The following is a 21446-nucleotide window of genomic DNA, read 5'->3' as shown; positions in this document are numbered from 1 at the left end:
AAGGCAGCTGTACGTACCATTTTTATAAGTCTTTTGTATGACTCAGTCAAGTGTGAACCCACGACCTCCCACATCCGAGCCAGACGCTCGAACCACAAGGCCACCGGAGCGGTCTCGAGTGAAGTATGCTACGCTCCAATGATTAGTTTCATGTGAAGGATGCTTCGCTCCAATATGTTTCACGTGAAGGATGCTACACTCCAATGGTTAGTTTCATGTGAAGGATGCTACGCTCCAATGATTTTATTCATGTGAAGGGTGCTACGCTCCAAAATGTTTAATGTGAACGATGCTACGTTCCAGTGATAAGTTTCATGTTCATAAGCTTGTTTGTGTAGATGTTCGTTCCAAATATATTGACAGTGATATAGATATATGCTGATTTATATAATATTTGATGTCACTATATGGAATCTTCCATTCAGTGACTGCAGTGCAGCTTTGGCTGCCTTATGTGCTCTATCATTTCCCATAAAATCAATGCATTGCAGAATACGTCTCCCAGACTCAGCAAATCGTGTTTCTGTACAATCGCAGACAACAAACATGTTTTCAAATTTAAGACTTTGCAAGGTTTTCGTATATACGTGAAAAGCTACAGTCTTGTTTCCTTTGTGCTGGAAGTGGTTTGAAGTGTGCCAGGAATGTGCATAGGGGCATTTGAGGTTGGAGTCCACATTAGTAGTTAATGGGGATCTTATAGGGTCTATGGGATTTATCATTACAAACACCCTTGGGAACATATAGGGTCTATGTAAATTTAACATGGAGAAAAATCGTGGGAACATATAGGGTCTATGGGAATTAACATGGCCAAAAACCCTGGGACAATATAGGGTCTATGTAAATTTAACATGGACAAAAAACCCTTGGGACTGTATAGGGTCTATGTAAAATTGAAACAGGGAGGGTCTCTATTTTTTTTTAAAAAAAATAAAAAAAATAAAATAAAAAAAAGGGGTAGGCAATTCAAAGACTATCTCTTTTCGAGAAATATGGCTGGCCCTGAAAAGGGCCTTTGGTTTATGTTAATATGCCCTTAACATAAAGGGCATTTGCGACATCTTCTTGTCCTCAAACTTCGTCTTACAGCAGGGCCATACATCAGAGTCCTCTTGAGGCAACCTTGTCTCTCTATATAGACTCTTCTTATCCACAGGCTGCTGCTGGTCCTGTGGACAACGGTCCACTTGGATCGGACATACATGAGCATGTCCGTCCTGAACATCATTGTTGACACAAGGGTTGAAGATTCAACGTCGGTCCACATGTTGAGGCTCCGAGAATAGGTCAATCAATGCACTGAACTGCGCTTATTTATAGGGACAGGTAGGATTGAAACGGATTGAGTTCATTCACCAATCCGAACACGCGTTACAAAATTCAGCCAGCTGCATCCAATCCGAAGAGAGCAGTCTGTGACGTCACGTAGTCAATATAGATCTGCTAGCGCTTGTGTGCAGTCAATCTATGCGACAGTGATTCAACATGACGGAAACTCAGAAAACGATCCAATGGGGTGCACCAGCAGCGGAGACCGCCCAAGGGAACCCGGACTTACTTTCAGAAGAGGTGAATTGGGATTTTGTGGATTTTCTCTCCTCGCAAGAATTTGTTCCGGAACCTTCGTTACCTTCTTCATTACCGCAAGTGGAGAATTTTAGACAGAGACAGAAAGAAGAATTGGAGAAATTTATGCAACGACAAAAAGAAGCGGAACAGGCTTTTCTCTTACAGCAACAGCAACAAGAAGAAGAGGTAAGAAAAAAACAACAGCAAGAAGAAGTAGCAGCAAAGAAACAAGAGGGTGAAAATCAAACGGTCACGGTACTGTTGGACATTTTAGCGGAGTTAAGAAGTCTGAAACAAATGTATCAGACTTCTTTATCACGACCGAAGAGAATACGACCTTCCCGAGCTAAACACGTCAACCCTGTGACTAAGCCTACCGTACCACCCTTAGTGATTTCAACCCAATCATTATCATCATCATCAACATTACGCAGTCCAGAAGTAGGCCTTGGCCGTGGCAAAGGCATAAGGCAGTTAAAGTTGATTGCTTAAACTCACCCCTACATCGTAAAGAAAAAAGGCCCTTTTCAGGGCCACCCACATATCTCGAAAAGAAATACAATTTCAATTTGCCAATAACTCAAAAAAAAATAACCCACCCATTTTACCCTTATAGTACGTGTCTGTGTATGAGTGCGTGAGTGTAGCTTCTTATTTTAAAATCATAACTCAAAGACTCTTACCTTATATCATTCATTTATTCTTTTCTCCATTTTTTACAATCCAATTCACAATTCACAACACAACACTTTAATAAAAAGTTCATTGACTTCTTCTTTCTCCTTGTTTAGTCTCTCTGTTTTTTGAATTTCTTCACCGTCACACTCTTTTCCTCTTCTTCCTCCTCACTTTCTTCCCTTCTTCTTTTCTTCTCCTGTTTCTTTTTCTTCACCTGTCTGCTTTCTTCCTCTGAAGAATCCCTCTCTTCTTCTGAAGAATCCTTCTTTTCTTCTGACTCCTCTTGTTTCTTTTTTGGGCAATCTGGAGACCAATGTCCTTTTTCTTTACAATAATAACAGGTATCTTGACTTTTGTCTTTTTTAGCTCCTGTTTTTTGACGGTCTGGACACTCTGAAGACCAATGCCCTTTCTTCTGACAGATATAGCAAGTATCTTGACTTTTATCTCGAAAGGAAGGAGAGTAGCCCGTAGGCTGGTCTGAAGAGAATTTTCTAATGACCCCTCGCAAAGCTCTGACGAAACGTTCCATCTGGTTAGTCTCTTCCATCGTTGTGCTCGGCTTGAGAGTGAAATGAATAGTGAAAGGACAAGACACACACCCTTTTATATACGCTGGTCTGCTATGACTATAAAGTAGTTTATGGTGTTTGAACTTGAGTCATTTGACTTTTTGCTTTCAAGATGAAACGATCCTATTCATTCGAGAAGAAAGAAGAAAGTAAGAGGCAGAAACGTGATCTATCGCCTCGAACCAGGGCTGAAATCTTGGCACAAATTCATGCCAGTGATTTTGAAGAGGACATGAGTGAACCAGAATTTGAAACCTCTAAACCAAGTTTACCACCCTTAGTCAACCCTGAAAAATACTATTCCATTCGAGAGACGGAAAAGCGCTCCTCTAGAAAATTTAGAACCACGGCTTACAAATACACGGTGAAGTTTAAAGATTTCAAGTCCGAAGTACCGTTAGAGAAAGCAGAAGGGTTTATCACCGGAGTGTGGGATTCTCTGCTCACTGCACTCAAGCGACAATGTCAACCCAAAGAAGACGATCGCTTGAGACTTTCCATACAACACGACGGTTTGAAATCCCCTGTTTGGATCGAGTTTAGCACCCCTGCAGAATTGACCGCTTCCAAAGTCATGGACAAGATTCAACACGTGCAACAATCTAATGACCAGTTTGACATCACCGATGGAAAAGCCACATTGGACATGACCCACGTCTCTCCTCCTCAAGGGGCCGGACGCAAAAAGATGTTATTGGTGAACGACCTTCGCAGCATTAAGCGTAGCCTTGTCCAAATTCACAATCCTCATGACCAGATGTGTTTAGCCCGTGCCATCGTGGTGGGACGAACCTATGCCAACAAGAACGACACGGTAGAATGGAAAAGAGACTGGGAGAACATTCGACAATCGGACCGAGCCAAACAACGAAGTGAAGCAGAACTCCTGTTACGACAAGCTGGCATGTCCAAAGACACACCCTGTGGCATTCCTGAGATGCAAAAATTGCAAGATGCCCTAGCTCCACGATACACTTTGAAAGTGCACCCTCAAGAAGTGCGCGGGTCTCTGTTGTTTCGAGGGCAAGATTTTAAGGACGGAAAATACATTCACGTTTATCATCACGATGACCATTTCGATACCATTACCAGTATCACCGGATTCCTGGGATACGGTTATTACTGTGAGAAATGTGACCATGGTTATAATAATCGAGAGCAACACAAGCATTGTGGATCGAAATGCTCAGGATGTTTGGCCTCTTCACCCTGTCTGAGCGAAGAACCAGTGCCTTGTTCCACTTGTCTGCGCACGTTTGTCAGCCCTACCTGTTACCAACAACATCTGAAAACGCAAGGTTCACAGCAGAAATGTGCTTGTCAACTCCTGAGATTGTGCCCTACGTGTGGACAAGGCATACGTACCAATAGTACCAAGGCACACGTATGTTCAGGAAAAAAGAAATGTCACATTTGTCACCACATCGTGGACTTGGAACACCAATGTTACGTGCAAAAATACCAGCCCCCACCAGAGAAAGAGGACGGTCACAAGAAGAAAGGCAATTTCATCTTTTTCGATTTCGAATGCATGCAAGAGACTGGCATTCACATTCCTAATTTCTGCGTGGCTCATCGAGCGTGCGAGAAGTGCATTCAAGAACCTATCTTCAGTCATTGCCCTCACTGCAGCAAGATTCCTGGAGGGCGTGAAAAAATCTTTCGGGGGCCAAACACGTTAGCCGATTTTGCCCAATGGGTCTTAGACCCCATCGACAAGACGTGGAGCCAAGAGGACATCGGACTTTACGGAGATTGTCATCGTCATGCCACGGTGATGGCTCACAATTTCTCCGGATACGATGGACAGTTTCTTCTCAGATACTATACGGAACATGGCACCGAACGTCCTAAAGTGACTTTGAACGGAGCCAAAATCATTTTCATGCAAGTGGGACAAGTACAGTTTAAAGATTCGATGAGCTATTTGGCCATGCCTTTGAGTCGAATGCCTAAAACGTTTGGAATGACAGAAATGGCTAAAGGGTACTTTCCACACTTTTTCAATACGGAAGCCAATCAACACGCCGTTCTACCCCATTTACCTGAGGCTCACTATTACGACCCCGACAACATGCGTACCGAACAACGAGAAGCTTTCTACGCTTGGTACCAGGCTCATGCCTCTGACCCCTTCGACTTTCAGGAAGAAATGCTAAAGTATTGTCGTTCCGACGTGGACATTTTACGGCGTTGCTGTGGAAAATTTCGAGAACTGTTCATGGAACACGGAGGGGTCGATCCTTTGAAAGAAGCTTGCACCATTGCCAAAGCGTGTTCCTTAGTGTATCGACAACGATTCATGCCTGAAAACACCGTGGCTGTCATCAGTCCTCAAACGACCCACTATGTCAAGCGTCAATACTCGGTCAAAGCCCTACGTTGGTTACATTACTTGTGCGACAAGGAAGACAAGTGGATTCAGCATGCCCGCAACGGAGGGGGCGAAAAGACCATCGGAACGTATTCGGTCGATGGCTGGGACTTAGAAAACCCCAAGATCGTGTACGAGTTTAACGGTTGCTTATTTCACGGATGTCCCGTTTGTTATCCTGATCGTGGCACTAAAAATCAGTTTTTGCAACGAACCATGGAAGACTTGTACCAGGACACTTGTCAGCGACGCCTAAAGTTAGAACAGCAAGGATACCAAGTGGTGGAAATGTGGGAACACGAATACGATCACCGTATGAAAACCGATCCCGAGTTTAAACGCCTCGTGGAAAGTTACAAGCTGATGGACCCGCTGAACCCGAGGGATAGTTTGTACGGAGGAAGGACCAATGCCACCTGTTTGCTGTACCAAGCCGACGAAGAGAACGGAGAAGAAATCAAATACTTGGACGTGTGTTCGCTGTATCCCTACGTGTGCAAATATTGTCGCTTTCCTGTAGGGCACCCGCAATTGTTCACGGAACACATCGACCTGGTCAACATTCGACAATACGAAGGCTTGATCAAGTGTAAAGTTTTGCCTCCCACGAACCTATACCATCCCGTCTTACCTCACCATTGTCAAGGCAAACTGATGTTTCCTTTGTGCCGTACTTGTGCCGAAACGTGCAACCAAGACCAGCCTTGTCATCACAACCAGGAAGAACGGGCCTTGACGGGAACCTGGGTCAGCGTAGAATTGTTCAAAGCTATGGACATGGGATACCAACTGTTAGAAGTGTACGAAATTTGCCACTTTCCCAAGACACAACAATACCACAAGGGTGACCCTACTCAGAAAAGCATTTTCGCAGACTACGTGGATGCCTTTTTGAAACTGAAGCAAGAAGCCAGCGGCTATCCTTCCTGGTGTCACACTCCCGAAGACCAAATACAATTCAAAGAGAAATACTACGAACAAGAAGGCATCACTTTAGACCACATCGAGAAAAACGAAGGCAGGCGATCGTTTGCCAAAGTGATGTTAAATTGCTTGTGGGGTAAAATGGCACAACGCCCGTGTTTACCCAAGACGGAATATTTGACAGAACCTTCCCGCTACTTTCAGATGATTCACGACAAAACCAAATTCATGAAACACGTGGACGTCGTTCGCGAGGATTTGATCTTAGTCAATTACGAAGAAGATCTGGACTTTGTACAAGACGACCCCTTTGGAAATGTCATCATTGCGGCTTACGTGACAGCCCATGCTCGCTTAAAATTGTACGAAGCTTTAGAACTGTTAGAAGAACGCGTCCTGTACTTTGACACGGACAGTTGCATTTACATCCATCACCCGATTCAACATCACCCTGACATCGAAGGAGACCGTTTAGGAGCCTGGACAGACGAGCATCCCGACGACAAGATTCTAGGTTTCGTCAGTGGCGGTCCCAAAAATTACGGCTACGAATACCGGGACAAACAAGGAGAAGTGCACACGACGTGCAAAGTGAAAGGACTGACTCTGAATCATCGTACCAGTCGTGTGGTCAACTTTGGGGTATTGAAAGAAGCCTTGCAATCGGAAGAGGATGGAAACTTTAAAGTGACCACTTACCAACCGAACAAGATTGTACGTTTACCCACTCACCACATCGTCAGTCGACCTTTGGAAAAAGTTTATCAAATCGTGTACCAGAAGCGAGTGCGACTTCCCAATCATTTCACCTTACCGTATGGACACGTTGGTATAAAACATTGGTTGTAAGAGAATAGCCACCCACCAGAAAGATGACTTCGCCACAGCAAGAATCGAGTGAGAAACCCGATGAGAACTCCAAGTTCAAACCCTACCATTTTCCAGTCTTCTTACCTGACTATTGTGATTGTGCCCGTCGATTGGACACGTTTCAGAAATGGCCTAAGGATAGGGAAGGATTACCTTCTTCGCATGTTTTAGCTAGAACAGGATTTGTCTACTTGGGACCTGAGTCAGGATTGGGATACGAGGTACAGTGTTTCGCTTGCGGACTGAAGTTACGAATGGATCTATGTATCTATAAAGATTCAGCTATTCTGGAACATACTCGATGGTCTCCGCACTGCCCTTACCTTTCTATGGCCTTTCCACCCATCACACTACGGTACAATGTTGACGGTACCTTAGAGACGGTACCTTCCGAAACAAGACATAAAAAACGTAACAAAGGAAAGATGTACAAGCTGGAGACTGCATTGCGACTAGTATAAAAAGGGGCCTATGGTCAAGATCGATAGTTCATTGTGACTACCAAGACCGAGCGAACAAGATGAATACTTTGAAAGAGACATCGTTCCAGTTTGGGGATTGTAAAAAAGTTGTATCTTCCTCTAGTGTGACTAATACTGGATGGATAAGACCCAGGCATTGCGACGGAAAATGTCCGGAAGGAAACTGCGATTGTCCATGTGGTTACCATTGTAATTGCGTAACGGAGTTTGCAGACGAGTGCGATTGTGAGCCTTGCGATGGATACGATGCTGTACGTTGTGACCTGAGCGATGCCGTAAAGCATCATGGGAACTTTAGTGCCCCTACCCCTATCATGGAAAGTGATGCTGTGCGTGTCAAACCTGTCGGATGCGAAAGTGATGCCGCTCGTCCTCTTGGACATTTTACTGGGTTTCGTTTTAAAGGGGAATGTTCACCTTCACGTCTACCCCCCTACGGATGTCATCCAGCCTTGAGCAAACTCCTACCCATGTCACTCAACCCTCATCGAAACGAACCTGTGAAAAACGAATATTCGTTTCCTGTGCGTTTGTCGGAATACTGCGACTTTGAAAATCGTCTTCAATCGTTCAAAGGAAAATGGCCAAAGTATCTGGGAGGACCGACCCCCGAAGAATTAGCCAGAGCCGGATTTTTCTACTTAGGCGAAGGAGATAAAGTCAGGTGCTTCAGTTGCGATGTGACACTTCACCACTGGGAACCGCAAGATTCGGCCTACGTAGAACATGCTCGATGGTCACCGAATTGTCATTACTTACCCTTAGTGGGACCGAGACATTGAAGTAACTTCTTACCATAATAATCTGTTCATGGATACTTTACAAGAGAACATTCGTGCTTTGCCTGTGGAGTTGAGAGAACGCATTTACCGAGAGCTGGTCAAAATACAAGTGAAACGTAAAGAACAATTGCATCCGTTACGTCACCGGTGTTTGAACCACTGGTACCTGAAGGCTATACAAGGATTGATTCAATTGAAAGTGTTCCATCGGACAGACATTGATCAACGATCCTCTAGTTTTAAAAAGGATTGGTTTGGTATGGACGATTCTACCTACATCATTGTAAACGTACTGCATCGAATTCCAGAGGAAGAGTTAACGAATTACCAACATCTTGAACACAATGTCAACTTAGTGAAAGAGGAAACTTCTGAACGAATTGTAATGTGTAGATTAGTGACTCAACGATTTAAATTTGACACTGAAGTGAAACCATGTTTGTGCAAAGAGTACATTTCTTGTGTCAGACCAAAGAGGATTTAGTATGACCTATTCATGGATACTTTGCTAGAGAACATTCGTGCTTTGCCTGTGGAGTTGAGAGAACGCATTTACCGAGAGCTGGTGAAAATACAAGTCAAACGTAAAGAACAATTGCATCCGTTACGTCACCAGATCTTTAACCACTGGTACCTGAATGGTATAAGAGAACTGATTCGTCAGAAATTGTTTCAGTGGTCAGACCTTGTTCAACACTTTGAGTTAGTGAATGATCGAAATGTTCATTATTTTGGTTACTTCGAGATTCACCTACAGCAATACATTGAGGAAGACAAGTTAAAGGATTATCAACATATTTTACGTGGAATCTACTTAGAGGAAGAGGAAACTTCTAAACGAACTCTGAAGTTTCGGTTACAGTATGCACGATTTAGATTCCCTACTGGAGAACGAAGATCTCTGGCTAGAAAGTACGTGTATTGTTTCCGAAACAAAGAGACTATAAAAACAGGCTGCCATGCCACGACTTATGTCACATGTCATCCAACAGATTCCGTGGAAGGAACTCAATGACCATATTCAAACCGTGGATCATTACCATCGATTATTACAAGAACTGTATCCATTCAATTTGGGACGACAAGTGGTGTGTGTCTTAGTGACTTGTTTTTTGGGATTTCGTTTACCAGCCGATTCTTTGTGGACTCTTTACGATCAGTACTTACCACCTCCATGGCCTTAAATGGTCACGAAAAACTCCTTTTGCTCAAAGCCTTGCGTTTTCATCTGGATACTTCTCGACCTCTACGGGAAAAAAAGATTCGTCAACTTTTAGCTACCCAAGACGTGTATGACGATGTGTGTGTAGCTTGTGACTTACATCCCCATTGGACAGATGTCCGTGCCTGGAAAGAATGGGATTTTGAGGCTTGGACCCAAGAAGTGGCCCAGTATGCACGAGAGTTGTTCAAGGAAAAAAGTTACTTTTCAACCCGTGTTAGTGACGGTGCCAGAAGAACCCGTCACCCAGGACAGGACTGTCGTGGACAGACCTGAAAGACCCTTTCGGGAGGACACTTGTGTGACCTTACCCCCTGTTGAACTGGTTAGAACATTACCCAAAAGATGTGATTGTTGTACAGACACTTGTGTTTATTCCACGTTCATCGTTATCATGTGCCTTTTATCCTTGTACTTAAGCCTTTGGCTTTTATGTATTTTTGTCTTTCGTATTCATGTTTGATAAAAAAACATTCAATAAACGTGTTCTGAAAAAGTATATAAACTCTTGTCTTGTTCGTTTTCGTGTCACAAGTGACATTTCTCACACCATGGCTACCTCTGCTGTCTCTGCTCCCTCTTCCTCTACTGTCAAAGTCATCGACGAACACTTAGATCGTGCCAGTTGGGAGGCTTTGTATCTTCGCCATCCCTTTAACATGCTCATTGCTGGACCTAGCGGTTCAGGCAAAACCGAATTCGTCAAACGTTTGATCGAACATAAACATCATTTGATCGATCGGCCACCTCAACGGATCGTGTGGTGTTACAAAGAGTGGCAATCGGCGTACAGCCTCTTGCGAGAAAGTCAAGGCGATTCCATCGTGTTTGTGGAAGGCATTCCTAAAGAAGACGACGGCATCGTCTCTGACTCCCGTCAAACCCATTTGGTTATTTTCGACGACATGTTAGGAGAAGACGAAGAAGAAATTAAATTGTGGTTCACGCGCAAAGGGCATCACCGTAATGCCAGTGTCATTTACATCACCCAAAATTTGTTTCAACAAAGTAAAGCCCATCGCACCATCAGTCTCAATGCGCATTACGTGGTCTTGTTTAAAAGCCCTCGAGATAAATCGCAAGTGCAAGTCTTAGCCAAACAGTTAGGAACGCCTTGGCTGACTCAGGCGTACGACGATGCCACTCAAACTCCACACGCCTATTTACTCGTCGATTTGAAACCTACGACCCCCGAGGATTTGCGATTTCGTACCCACTTGTTTCACCACTGGTGCCAAGACGGAGGGCCTGTCCTGTACACGTCCCCGTCCTCGACTTCATTTCACTCCCCATCAAAAAATCTATAAAAACCTCAGACCCTTTTTCGTCTGTCTCACACAGTGTGAACATGACGTCCCTTCAGTCGCATCTTCCCGTCAAATTGATTCGTGCCTTGTATGGCATCAGTCGAGAAAAAGATCCACAAACACGAGCCCGTGTCTTAGAAGCTAGTCTCAAAGAAGTCTTACGATGGTTCACGGTGACGGCACGTCAATTACTCCAAGGAATCATTCAGATTCCTCATCAAACCAAACGCTTTTTCGATCGAAACAAAGTCGCTTTGGTCCAACTGGCCGATCCCCGCATCGACACTCAAACCAAAAAACAAATCATTTTGAAACCTGGAGGGAGCGGTACTCTAGGAGGGGTCATCATTCGCTCACTCTTAAGATGGGATCCTAATGCCCCCAAAGTTATCCCCAAGACAAAAGTCCAACGAAGCCCCAAGAAGAAAAAGAAAAAGACCAGGTCCCCAAGAAGAATAACTTCTCCAGTGGCCGGACCCTCCTCTTACCAGACACCACCACCCCGGAAAAAGAAAAGAAGCCCCCAGAAAAAGAAACAGAGAAAAAGTCCCCAGAAAAAGAAAAGTCCACAGAAGAAAACTAGTCGCAAGAGAGGCACTTCGGCCAGGACGCAACCTTACACTCGCAAACCACGACCTGCCACGGCAGTGACTGCGTCTCCGGCATCCTCACGTTCATCCACTTCTCCGTTGATGACACCCAGAACTGAAGAGTACTTGGAGACGTTGATCACACCAAGAACATCTCCGTTGATGACCCCCAAAAGAACTTCCCCAGTGGCAGGACCCTCCAATTTAGTGGCAGTGGCTGCTGCTCACAAAGTACCTTCTCCCAAAATCAAAGTCCAAGAAAGATCGGGCATGTTACAAAGTTTACTGGATTTGTCCAAGCAAGAACTGGCTCGATTTAGTCCGTTGCGTACCCCTGCACGACGTGTCATGCCTGTCCTCAAACTGATAAAACGTAAAGACAATCAGTGGCGACGCGTTCCAGTATAAAAAGAGCCTGTGACCAAGTCGGGGTATCAGTGAACTTGTAAAAAAGATGTCACCTCCAAGAAGCCACAAAAGAAAGAGACAAAGGCAGACGCGTCATCCGACAAAGCGCTTAGCCAAGCATCGACATTACCCTAAGAAAAGACACAGTCGTTCCAAGAAAAAGAGGCGTCAACAAAGGGGAGGATTCCTTGGTGATTTTGGGAAAAACATTGTCACCTTTATGACAAAGCGATAGTCCCAAAAAAAAGATAAAAGGGCGTGCGTTAAGTCATCGACGTTAGTGTCTGTTCGGTGAATGTCCCGGAACCCACAAGCAAAAAATGTCACCCTCCAGAAAACCCCAAGGAAAGAAAAGGAAAGGACTGCCACCACGTTTAGCTAAACATGGGGACCTGTTATCTGTCCTGTCCAAAGCTTCTTCACCCCTACGAAAAACACTCATTCAAACGGCCTCCAAAGAGGTCATCGATACCGTGTGCGAATGTTGTTTGAACGTTTTGAAAGGCACGATCCCTTTGTCCAAACACCAGAAACAATGCTTAGGCAAACATCGTCACGTTCTTCGCCAAATGGTTCAAAAGAAAATTCCCATTCGTCAAAAAAAGAAGATGTTGGTCCAACGTGGAGGCATTTTACCTCTCTTGTTAGGCCCCATACTGAAAGGAGTCTTGGGAACCATGTTGGGAGGACTGGTGGGAGCAAGATAAAAAGGCCTCGGAAGTTCCAAGATCTCAGAATCGACCCCTGACAACCCCATGGAAGGACGAAAACTAGCTTTAGTGCCTTACAAACGATGGATGGAATACCATCGGTGGCAAGAACAACGCACCCCGCATTTACCTCCCAATCCCCATTTGAGCGAGATGTCCCAGTTACAACACGAATTGCAATCCTTGATGGATCGCCAAGATTTGTCCGAAACAGAAAAATCGCAAAAGTACGGTCAACTCTTGCAACGACTGCAACTCTTTCACCAGAAAGCTTTAGACGAAACAGCTCTACCCACTTTGAAAGATTTTAAGACCTTGATGAAAAGTCCAGCACCATCACCAGTACCAGTACCAGTACCGGTACCAGTGGTCAAGACAGAAAAAGGAAAAGAAGAAGAAGAAGAAGGGTTTCAAACTCCACCAGAAAAAGTACGCAAGTTAACAACACCACCTACCTCCAGAATTGGATGGATTAAAAAGATGATGGCCACCCCTTCTTCCTCACAAGAGAAAAAGAAAGTGAAGACAGAAGTGAAACAAGAACCGATATCCCCTGCTCAGACATCCTCCTCTTCGACACCTATTGCCGGTCGCACACGCAAAGCCTTGCAATCCAAGAAAATACCCCAAGAGAAAAAGAGTAGCCTCTTCCAAGAGTGGGTGCCTTATTAAGACACCAATCAACACAAAAAAATGGAAAAAGTCTTAGCTAGCATTTACTACGATCCCTCGCATCCTGCAGGTTACGCAGGAGTTCAAAAATTGTATCGTGCTGCCAAAACGCGAATGAAAAGTCTCCGTTTACCTCAAGTGCAACGATGGTTACAAGAACAAGCTACCTACACTTTGCACAAACCCATTCGACGCAAGTTTGCCAGAAGTCGCACCCGAGTGGAAGGCATCGATCATCAATGGCAAGCCGATTTAGCCGATGTCTCTCATTTGGCCAGCTACAATCGTGGCTACAAATATCTGTTTTGTGTCATCGACGTCTTTTCCAAATTTGCCTGGGTCGTGCCCTTGACTTCCAAATCCAGCAGCGAGTTAGTGCGAGCCCTGCAACGAGTGTTGAAACAAAGTGGCCGTCACCCTCTTCGATGGCAAAGGGACAAAGGCACCGAATTTCTGAACCAAGCTTTCCAAAAAGAATTAAAGAAACGTGACATTCATTTTTTTACCACCGAGAATCCCGAAACCAAAGCCAGCATCGTGGAGCGTTTTCAACGCACTTTGAAAGAACGCATGTGGAAATATTTTACGCATCACCACACTCTGAAGTACATCGACATCTTACCGCACCTGGTGCAAGCGTACAACCAATCTTACCATCGAAGCATCGGACGTGCCCCGCAAGACGTGACTCCCAACAATGAAGTGTTGGTGTTTGAGCGTCTGTTCGGTACGTCCCCGACGAGGGCTGTCCCCAAGAAAAGTGGAGAGTTGACCGTAGGAGATTGGGTGCGCATTGGCAAAACCAAACGCACTTTCGACAAAGGTTACTTACCTAACTGGACAACCGAATTGTTTCGCGTCACTGGACGAGTGCATGGCCGTCATCCTGCCGTCTATAAATTGGAAGACATGAACGGAGAAGTACTCAAAGGAACGTTTTATTTGCCCGAGTTACAACGTGTCACCAAAAAAGAAGACGACGTGTACGACATCGAAAGCATTCTCGAACGCAGAACCCGTAAAGTGGGCAAACGACGTGTCAAAGAAGTCAAAGTACGTTGGAAAGGATATCCACCCAGTTTCGATTCTTGGATCGACGCTTCGCAAGTCATCGACTATAAAAAGAAGTGACCATCATGCCCTTTCACACAGCAGACGCAGCTACGTCGACCACTCCTCCTTCACCCAGTTCTTCTGTGCAAGATTTACAAAAACAACCCTTGTGGGTGTGGTGTGGAGAACGTGTACCTAAAACGCAAATCGTCTTTTTCTGCCAAATCTTCGTGGTGTATTGTGTCATCGGGGCAGCCATCGCCAATTTGAGTTTGCAACAAGGAGACAAACAATTGTGGACCATTTTATTGAGCAGTTGCATCGGTTACCTGCTTCCCAATCCCTCCCTGAAATTCTCCTCGAACGGGAACCTTGTGTCCAGTGCCAGTGTCAGTCACCACTCCAACAACAACCACAACCAGAACCCCATTTTGGGCGGAGACACGCCTCTGACGTTCACTAACCCCTCGGACAGCCACAGAACTCTGGAATTATGAGTCACCAAAACCAATTTTACTTAACCTTACCCAGTGACAGTTCCATGGAGGTGTTTCCCAATAACACGTTGTGCTGTTACACGGCTAAATTACCTCAGGCTATCCCCTTAGATCACGAAGCCCATTGGGAAGTGGCTTTAGTAGAAATGATTCACCCTACACAAATCCAAAACATCACCGAAAAACAAAACTTTTTTGAGGTCGAAATCCTGAACCAACAATTACAAGAAGCCATGACTGACATCGGGTTTTCAGGGATCACAAGACCAGCCAGCAAACCAACCTTCAGTATCTACACCGTGAAAATTCCAGCAGGGTTTTATTTTAGTGGTCAACATTTGGTGGACACTATTGCGGACAGGTTCGAGTTCGCCTTTGGCAAAGCCCTGAACAGAGCCAAAAAAGTGTCACCCTGGAGTACCATAAAGTGGCTCGTCGCTTACTGATGAAATTTCCAGATACGGACACATTGTCCTTCAGGTTCAATGGTAGTTTGTTTGAAATTTTGGGTGGACATTCAACAATGGTCACAAACAATTGGAGCCCCAAGATCAACAGTAATATGGATTTTTACAAAGCTTTTGGAAAACCGGTAGAACTGAACCAAGGACTGAATTTAATGTTCGTGTACTCCGATGTGGTGGAGTACAACGTGGTGGGACACACCTCTGTGCCATTACTGCGTGTCATTCCTTTCAAAGTGGATTCTACCACGAACACTGACGAGGAAGGTGGAAACACTTACCACGTTCACCGCGAATTTGTACATCCTCATTATTTACCCGTCAGCAAGTCGTATTTGGACACGGTCAACATTACTATAAAAGGAGATTTGGGACAAAATATTGCATTCACCAAAGGAAAAGTCACGGTGAAACTCCATTTTCGAAAACGGTTCTCTCACGACTCGTAAGTAAGTCATGTATCCAGTGTACCGAGGGGTTGCACGACAGCGAGGACACGGTTTAGGAGATATGTTAAAATCGGCCTTTCGTTCGGTGGTCCCGGTGTTGAAACCGATGGTGACACGCGGATTGCACGCCTTGAAAGATGCGGCACTGACGCAAGGCAAAGAATTTCTCCAAAATGTCATCATCGACAAACAAAACCCTAAAGAAGCCTTCATGAGGGCAGGCAAAAATGTCTTGCTGCAAACGGGCAAAGACATTTTGGGCCGACGAGACACACCTATAAATGCCCTGCACGCTACCGAGTCAGGCATTCAGCAAGGACAAGGCAGAAAGAGACGACGAAGAAAACACCCTTTCACCAGACTTCAAGCGAGAAAGGCTAAGAAAAGAAGAACGGTTCGAGACTTAGACGTTTTCGATTATTGAGAAAGAGGAAAAAAATGATGCACCGAGAGTCTTGCGCTTGTTCCAAGACGGAACTGGATCTGTTTGCCATGCCCCCCCACCATGATGACGATGCAAGAATCCCAATGGGTGGAATTTCATCCCGTCTCCTCATTGACCGATTCCGCTCCCATCGAGTTTGAAATCAAAGGACAGCCCGAAGATTACATCGATCTGAATAGCAGTTACTTGTACTTGAAAGTCAAAGTTCTAGATAAGGGAGGAGATATTATAAGCGGCGAAGAGAAAGTAGCTCCCATCAACAATTTCATGCATTCCTTGTTCAGCTCAGTGGACTTGTACTTGAACAACAAACTGGTTAGCAGCAGCATGGATACTTACCCTTATCGTGCCTACCTGGAAAATCTCTTGACGTACGGAATAGATGCCAAGGATACTCATCTCAATGCCTGTGTGCTGTGGGAACCTGACGAAGCGGGCGAATTTAATGAAAAAGGTCTTGAAGCTGACCCCAAAACAAAAACAACCACCAATGAGGGATTTGTAGAACGAAGAAACAAAATCAAAGATGGAAAGAGTTTAGAACTGATGGATCGTTTGCATTTGGACATGTGGTTGCAAGAGAAATATTTGCTGAACGGGGTCAATGTTCGCTTGAGACTGAATCGCAGCAGTGCCGCTTTCCATTTGTTGGCTGATGGTGATGCTACTACTGGTGGCAATCCCAAAAGCAAAATCGAGGAGGCCAAACTCTACGTACGACGCGTGGAAGTGTTACCTAAAGTAGGTAACGACATCAGTCAAACGTTGAGCAGAACGACCGCCAAGTATCCCATCCGACGCGTGGAAGTGAAAACGTTCACCATTCCTAGGGGACAGCGATCCATGATCGAAGATCATCTGTTCCAAGGACAGTTACCCAAACGTTTGATCCTTGGTATGGTCGAGAATGAAGCCTTCAACGGACACTTCGAAAAAAATCCTTTCCAATTTCATCATTACAAAGTGTCCAAGATCGAAGTCAGTCGCGATGGCAAGACCTTGTGTACCCGACCTTTCGAACCTGACTTTGAGAAGAAGAATTACTTGAGATCGTACTTGTCCCTGTACGAAGCCACGGGACAGTTAGGAACCAACACCAGTCACGGCATTACGTACGACGATTATGACGGAGGCTACGCTTTGTGGGCTTTCGATTTCACTCCAGACCAAGGCAGCGACGAGGGACATTTCCACCCTATAAAATCAGGCCAGATTCGTGTGGAACTTCAGTTTGCAGAACCACTGGACAAGACAGTGAACGTCCTCCTGTATGCAGAATTCGATAATACGATAGAAATCAACAGTTTGAGAGAAGTCATTCTAGATTACTAGAAGTCATGGAAGACTGTTATCCCTCTTTACAAAGTGGAGAAACTTTGGAGATGAAATGTGAGGAGACCGTGGAAGGAGAAGAATCTCAAGATAAAGACGAAGAAGTTGTCATGATGAAGTCAAGATGGCCAGAACAAGAAGCCCATTTAGTCTCCTGTTTTGCCAAACACTTGGTCGACAAAATGACGGAATTGATCAAGAAAAATTGCTATGGATGTCAAAACGATCATCCCAGTCAAATTCAACACGATAAATGCCTGATGTTGAGTCAAGAAGAAAAATTGGACGAGTATCTGGACGAAGCTTGGAGCCTCATCTCGAACAAAGACGTGTTGCACCAGTGGTATAAAGACTTGCGTGAACATTCTTGTCCACCATTAACCACTCAAGAGATCCATCGTATCGAAGCTCTCCTGAATCAGAGTGAGGAAACAGAACGAATAACCGTTTATTCGTCAGACATTTTCAAGCAAAAAGTCAGGATCGAATTGACGACTTATTATTACCTGTGAAGAAAAAACACAAAACAATGGATACCTGGGAACTTTATTACCTTTTGAACCACAGTTCGTATACGTCTTCTTGGAATCCTGTCGTCTGTGCTAAAGATGAACTCCCTCATCGCAAACCTAAAGACCATCAAGCTTACGTGATCAACACGGACGACAGTCATCTCCCAGGAACCCACTGGGTAGCCGTCTACTTTCCTCAAGAAGGATGTGTGGAATATTTCGATTCGTACGGATTGCCCCCTTTGGAAGACGATATCATCGACTTTATGAGAAGAAATGCTCAAACCACCCGATTCAATAACGTGAAATTACAAGGCACAGATTCCTTGGTGTGTGGACAGTATTGTGTGTATTTTCTGCATCATCGCAGCCTGGGCTATTCCTTAGAACATTTAGTGACTCATTTTGATCCTCGTTCTTCTTCTAGAAACGATGTGAAAGTAGATCGATGGTTTTGTGACCATTATGCTTATCTTTTGTCTCAAGCTAGGAAACGTAGTGTCCATCAATGGCCTAATGATTTCCAACAGTGGAAATCACAATTTCATTCACAACGTTGTCAGCCTTGTTTAAAGTAGATTGTCAATTGAGAAAAAATGTTAGTGATTTGAAAAAAAAATGGTTTGATGTTATAGTGTTGGATTATTGTTAAAAAATGTTAGAGTTGCTGTTTAGTGTTAAGTGATTTTTGAATAAAAAATGTTGTGTTTTGAAAAATGCTTTTGTCTTTTGTTTAGCTATAAGAATGTTGAATTGATGCTCTTTCATTTCTTACTATCCCTCTCATGACAATCACTGAACGTTGCGAATCGAAAATCGTGTGGGGATGTTTTCCTTCACGTCCGCGCTTTCACTATAATAACCGGGGTTGTTTCCAGTCTAGCCATCCATTGTCGACTCATCCTCCTAAGAAGATGTGCTCCAAACTAGCTAAGCTCAACGAAGCCTACGTGAATTTGCATAGGGTCAGACACAGTCTGATACCGAAGCCAGAAGAAATAGAGAATGTGAGAATGTTAAAAATCACTGAAGACCTGATAGAAGAGCTCTTCAGAGAAGAAGTGAACAGGGAAAAAGAAGAATGGACGGAGAAGTACAGACTTCAAAAACAGCAACAACAGCAGCAACAACAACAACAGCAGCAGCAACCTGAACCTGACAGAGGCTTTGTCGATTGCCGTATCGACACCAAAGAGTTCTTCTTCTCTTTCCGAAGAAGCAGACCTATCGCCAGAAAGTCTATCCTCAGAGGACATCGCATTCTTAGAAACTAAAAAAGAATGCCATAGCAAACAAAAAAAACCAGCCCTTTTCAGGGCTACCCCAATACTCTAGAAAAGAAGTAACGATCGATTTGCCAGTGTGTGTGTAGGTAGAGTAGTGTGAAAATAAACACTAACTCTTTTTAAAAATGTGAGGGTATGTGTTGGTGTGTTTGTGTTTGTAAGAGCTCAAGTAAGTTGGTGTGGATAGTAGATTAAAATGATATCTTTTCTTAGTGTTTGAGGTGTATATTTGGAGTTAGATTGAATTGCTTTGTGTATGTGGATAGTCTATTGAAGTGATTTATAAAAAAAATTTAAAATAGTGATGGGTAGCATAAAAAGTGAGTGAGTGTTTCTTTTAGGTCCGCGCGTTGTTGTTTTTTTTGGTCATGATCTAGGTAAGATGAATTTTATGTTATTAGGGGGATGTTTTCCTTCACGTCCGCGCTTTCAGTATAAATTGAAACTCGTTCGGCAGTCCAGCTACCCTTGTTGATTGATCAACACCAAAAAATGAACACGAGACTTGAGAAACTGTTGGAGCTTCATGTGCATCTGGAATATGCCAGGCGCATATTAAATGAACTGGCCGCGGAAGCCATTGTCGAGGAGGGAAGTATAAGAGAGGAGGAAAGAAGAAACAAAGAAGAGGAGGAGAGAAGATATAAAGAAGAAGAAGAAAGAAGATATAAAGAGGAAAGAAGAAACAAAGAAGAGGAGGAGGAAAAGGAGAGAAGAAATTTCAAAATCCCAGAGAGCGAAAATTGGGATTCTGAAGCGACATATCCTGTCTCTGCTCTCTCCCCCCAAAAGGTAAAAAGTAACTGGGGGATAAGATGTGTATGTGGCGCCAGGCCTGGAAGGTGCCACCATTAACCAGGTGTCCATGAAGTTCCAAACAAAACAGCCCTTTTCAGGGCTACCCAATACTCTAGAAAAGAAATAACGATCGATTTGCCAATGTGTGTAGGTAGAGTAGTGTGAAAATAAACACTAACTCTTTATTAATAGTGGGAGTGTATGTGATTGTGTGTTTGTGTTAGTAACTAATAAAGTAAGTTTGTGTGAATAGTAGATTATGGGTTTCTTTATTGTTTCTTAGCGTATGTGGAGAGTATAGTTTGGGTTATATTATATGAAATGAGAAAAGTGGGGATGTTTTCCTTCACGTTCGCGCGTTGTTGGGTCATGATCTAGGTAAGATCGATTTTATGTTTTTTAGGGGGATGTTTTCCATCACGTCCGCGCTTTCACTATAAGAACCCACAGTGTTCGTTGTTCAAACCATTCTGCAAAGAATAAAAAGAAGATGGCGTCAAACCAAATCGACAAAATTCAAACCTTGCAAGACGTTTTAGACAACTTAGGAATAATGGAACAGATGCTATTAAGACTGGTTGAAGACCATTATTCCTATAGTCCCCATCGTGTGAAGATGGAAATTAATAACTTAAGGAAAGCAAAGGACAAGATTAGTGGTGTCATGAAAGAGATCAAGGAGGAGAAGGAGGATGAAGAGGAAAGAATAAGAATACGCAATTGGAACGAAAAAATTGAAAAAGAAGAAGAAAATGAAAAGAGGAAGAAAGAAGAGGAGGAAGAGAAGAAGAAGAAAGAAGAGGAGGAGAAGAAAAAAAAGAAAGAGAAGAAGAGTGTAGGAGATAAAATAAGAACTTGGTGGAGGAAAAGAAGAAATTAGAAGAAGAAGAAGAAGAAAACCCAAAGGCCCTTTTCAGGGCCAGCCATATTTCTCGAAAAGAGATAGTCTTTGAATTGCCTACCCCTTTATTTTATTTTATTTTTTTTATTTTTTTTAAAAAAAAATAGAGACCCTCCCTGTTTCAATTTTACATAGACCCTATACAGTCCCAAGGGTTTTTTGTCCATGTTAAATTTACATAGACCCTATATTGTCCCAGGGTTTTTGGCCATGTTAATTCCCATAGACCCTATATGTTCCCACGATTTTTCTCCATGTTAAATTTACATAGACCCTATATGTTCCCAAGGGTGTTTGTAATGATAAATCCCATAGACCCTATAAGATCCCCATTAACTACTCACATTTCTAAGCTATATCTTGTATCTCGTATGAGAAAAGTTGTTTTCTCAAATTGTGACCGGTTCACAGTACTTTCCACAATACAGTTAGTTGGCATTTTCCCACTACACCAGGCTGGTGTAAATTTGACTGTGCCAAGAACGTTGGTATAGGGCTTCTTTTTTAAAACCATGTCTCGAAACTGCTAATACTCTCTCGCTTGGA

Source organism: Sinohyriopsis cumingii, chromosome 1 (assembly GCF_028554795.1).
Source record: "Sinohyriopsis cumingii isolate HCF-2022 chromosome 1, ASM2855479v2, whole genome shotgun sequence".
Classification (NCBI taxonomy): domain Eukaryota; kingdom Metazoa; phylum Mollusca; class Bivalvia; order Unionida; family Unionidae; genus Sinohyriopsis; species Sinohyriopsis cumingii.
Note: the sequence above shows the minus strand (reverse complement) of the source record.